This window comes from Elephantulus edwardii, unplaced genomic scaffold (genome assembly GCF_000299155.1).
Source record: "Elephantulus edwardii isolate Elephantulus edwardi_28Jun2011 unplaced genomic scaffold, EleEdw1.0 scaffold00044, whole genome shotgun sequence".
NCBI classification, from domain to species: Eukaryota; Metazoa; Chordata; class Mammalia; order Macroscelidea; family Macroscelididae; genus Elephantulus; species Elephantulus edwardii.
Genome location: NW_006399794.1, coordinates 16,909,911 through 16,914,226, shown reverse-complemented (window position 1 = coordinate 16,914,226; position 4,316 = coordinate 16,909,911).

Here is a 4,316-nt window from a genome sequence, read left to right as displayed (position 1 = left end):
ATATATTTATAAATATTTATATATGTATATATATGTGTGTATATACATATATACACACATATATATGTGTGTGTATATATACACATATATGTATGTGCGTATATATATGTGTGTATATATATACATATATGTGTATATATATAATTATATGTATACACATCTATGATGTTAGAGCTAAGAAAAGATTTATAAAACATAAAGGTATAAACCATAAAGAAAAAAATTGCTGAATCCTACAATATTAAAATGAAAACTTTTGTACAATAAAAGCACCCTATGTTGCAAGGAGAGACTAGTTCTTGGAGAGGGACATTATGCTTGGGAGGGTGGAGGGACAGTGCAGGAGAGGAAGATCCTCAATGAGCTGGATAGACTTAGTGACTGGGGTAATAATGGGGGCAGGTGTGTCAGGGACAATAAATTTGGCTCAGGATAGAGCAGGGTTCAGGATTATGGTAGATAGGGTTGCTACGAGTCACAGTTGACTTTATGGCACATGACAACAACAACAACAAATATAAAGTGAAAAGTCAGACTAAAAAATTATATTAATCCATAATAAAGCAACAAGGAATTGATACCAAGATTATATGAATAATTTCTGTCAATCAATAAGGGAAAGATAAACAATTTAAAAATATAAATAGGCAGTTCACAGAAAAAGAAAGCCCTAAGATAATGATATATGAAAAATGCTCAACTTTATTAAAAATCAGGGAAATATTCCACAACAGTAACATTTGTATTTTTTAAAAAGCATGTTTTTAAAAAATAAGAAAAAAATTGAAACAAACATGAAATATAATTTTTCACTCATCAGCTTGGAAAAAAGTGTTGGTGAAAATAGGACTGACATTGAGGTTGAGGGAAGACAGAGAAGAAGGGGAGGAATGATGTATACTGTATTGCAACAGATGAGGGAAAGAACTGTTTAAAAGGGATATGTAATTAGGTATTATTGTCATGATAGGAGTACAGAATGAAAGCTGCACAGTGGAGTGGACTGGGGGGGAGGGATTGCATAGCAATGAAATAATTTTTCTTTTACTCATCAAGGAGAAAAGTGAATCGGGGCCAGGGCAGGAGGGGTAGGCAGGGAGAAAAGTGCAACAATGAATGACTGGAAACTCTAAGTCTCTGTAAACTTTCATTAAAATTCATTTAAAAATTTTAAAAAACTGTTGGTGAGTAGACTTCAATAAACTGCTGTTGGGAGTCTATATTTATACTACAGCTTTGGGTAAAAGTTTAGAAAATTTGTAATTGCATAAAATAAATTTATAAGTGAAAACATACTTACCCTATACCTGGAAATTTCACTTGTAGAAACATACCTAATTGGGTTATTCCCAATCCCTTAGAAGAGTTTTTATTTTTTTTTTTAAATACTGAACCCAAGGCTTATTCCTGACCACTTATGGTTGAAAGGTATGAATCGGGTTTCTTTAAAATTTTTTTTTAATTGACATTTTAATGAAAGGTTACTGAGAATTGGATTTTCATTCATTGTTGTACATTTTTCTCCCTACCCACCCCATTCCAGTTTACTTTTCTCTTTTAAAAAATTACTTAATTGTTGCACAATTCCCCCCACCCAGTCCACTTTGTCATACACCTCTTATTCTGGACTGTTGTCATGTAAATAATACCTAATTATATATTCCTTTTAGACAGTTCTTTCCCTCATCTGTTTCAATGCAGTGTACATTATTATCCCCTTTTCTTAGTTTTCCCCTAATCCCCAAGTCAGTCTTGTTTTATAACAGTGGCATTATGCAGTTTTGGTCATTTTGTGACTGAGCTATTTCACTCAGCATAACGTCCTCCAGGGTCACCAATTTTGTATAATATTTTATGAGTTCCTTGTTTGTTAGTACTGTATAGTATTCCATTGTGTGACTATACCAGAGCTTCTCTATCCATTCATTTGTTGATGGACTCTTGGGTTGTTTGCATCTCTTTGCTATTGTGAACAATGCAGCAAAAAAAATATAGATGTTCATATATCTATTTGGGTGGCTGTTCTGATTTCTTTAAGGTATATTGCCAATAATGGAATTGCTGGGTCAAATACTATTTCTATTTCCAACTTTTTGAGAAAGCACATACTGCCTTCCATAGTGGTTGCACCATTTTATACTCCCACCAACAGTGACTAAGGGTTCCAATTTCTCACAACCTCGCCAGCATCTGTTGTTTGCTGCTCTGTTGAACTTTGCTATTGTTACTGGAGTAACAGGATATCTCATAGTTATCTCACTTAGAACTAGGGATTTTTAACATTTCTTCATGTTTTTGTTCACCATCTGAGAGTCTTCTTTGGTGAAGTGTCTGTTCATATTCTGTGCCCGTTTTGTGATTGGGTTGTTTACCTTTATCTTGTTGTAGGGCTCTAGTATTCTATAAATTTGAGATAAAAGTCCCTTATCAGACATATTATTACCAAATATTTCCCCCCCAAGTCTGTGGCTTTCCTTTTTACCCTACTGGAGTTTTTTGATGTGCATAGGGATTTGATTATAAGATGGTCCCATTCATCTAATTTATTCTCTCCTGGTTGAAGGTTTTTCAACATGTTTTGAAGACTGTTCATGTTGTGGATTAGGACTTCTAGAGTTCTTCCAAGCTTTTCTCTGATGAAGTTTATAGTACTTACTATCTGAAATACTGAAGATGTTAATCCACCCAGATGTGCCTCAGAAGCCTGGTGATCTGTGGAGAACAGTTTTACCCTGAAACTTATGGGGTTGTCATGAGTTGGAATCAATTCAACAGCAACTAGTTTGGTTTGAGTTTTTTGTTGACTTGCATTGTTTCCAACACTTCCCTCTAGTGAGCAAGTGTTGCAGTAAATATCCATGTACACTCTGCGCACATGTGCAAGAATTTCTGTCAATCTTTTCTACATATTAGAGATTTAAAAAAAATACCTGATTCAATCCTTCTACTCAATCATGGTGGTAAAGACTGTGTGAAACACAGAAAACAAATATTCTCACCACTGGGCCACGTGACAGCATCAATATGGATGGTGAAGAGATTGACATAATTAACAGTTTTAGTTTGCTTGGCTCCACAGTCAACATTTTTGGTACCAGCAGCCAGGAAATCAAGAGATGAATTGCATTGGGAAACTCAGCTTTCAGGGACCGCTCCAGAGTACTGAAGAGAAACAATGTCAGACTAGAGACTAAGGTGCGCCTGATCTGGGCTATAGTCTTCACAATTGCATGCTATGCATCAGAGAGCTGAACAGTGACTAGGGATGACAGAAAGAGAATTGATGCCTTTAAGCTGTGGTGCTGGAGAAGCATGTTGAATATACCATGGACTGCTAGGAGAACAAACAGCTTTGTCCTGGAGAGGGTAAAGTCAGGCTGCTCCTTGGAGTCAAGGATTCTGAAGCTTCATCTGACATAGTTTGGGCATGTTGCAATGAGGGACCAGTCCTTGGAGAGTGACATCATGTTTGGGAGAGTGGAGGGACAGTGCAGGAGAGGAAGACCCTCGATGAGATGGACCAATTCTGTGATGCAGTGGTGGGAGTAGGTGTGTTGAAGACAGTGAGATTGCTACAGGATAGAGCAGGATTTAGGGCTCTTGTATATAGGGTCGCTATGAGTCACAAACGACTCAACAGCACCTAACAACAACAGTTGAGTATTATCCAAAGGCCTAGATAAATTGCTGATAATTCGTACCATGAAAGAATTGGTGTAGGTAGAAGGTTCATGGGTGTCCTTTTTACTAATGTTTTTATGTACCACTGAGATGTATTTGACTCTTTACCACTAAGCTGGTAGCTTAGTGGAAAGGAGTTACCTGAAGATTGGAGGGTCTGTGGGTCTGTTCTGGCTCCATGGTGCATAACAAGAAGCCACCAGAGCTCCCTATTTTACTAATAGTAACATTTAAAGTGAATGACCTTGAATTATGTTATCAATGTAAAGAAAATTCTAAATTGTAACACCGAGAAAAACAAGTTGCAAAAGAATTGAATCATTTATGTAATTTTAAAATGCAGAAACCCATGAATACATATCAAAAGACTGTTACTTCTCTCTGAGTAAAGGAAACTGAAGATTTAATTGTTTCTTTTTATTTGTATTATATATCTTCTACCCTGCACCCTTTCCCTTTCTTGGTGTTGTGTGTCATCAAGTCAGAATCAACTCATAGCTGACCCTCTAGTGGGTTTTCAGAGGCAGTAAATCACTTGGGAGGTGAGTGCCTTTGCCACCTTCCAGAGGCTGCCTGCATCCTGACTCCCTTCTAGCTTCAAAACCATCTTTCTCACATCACATTACTTTGATCCT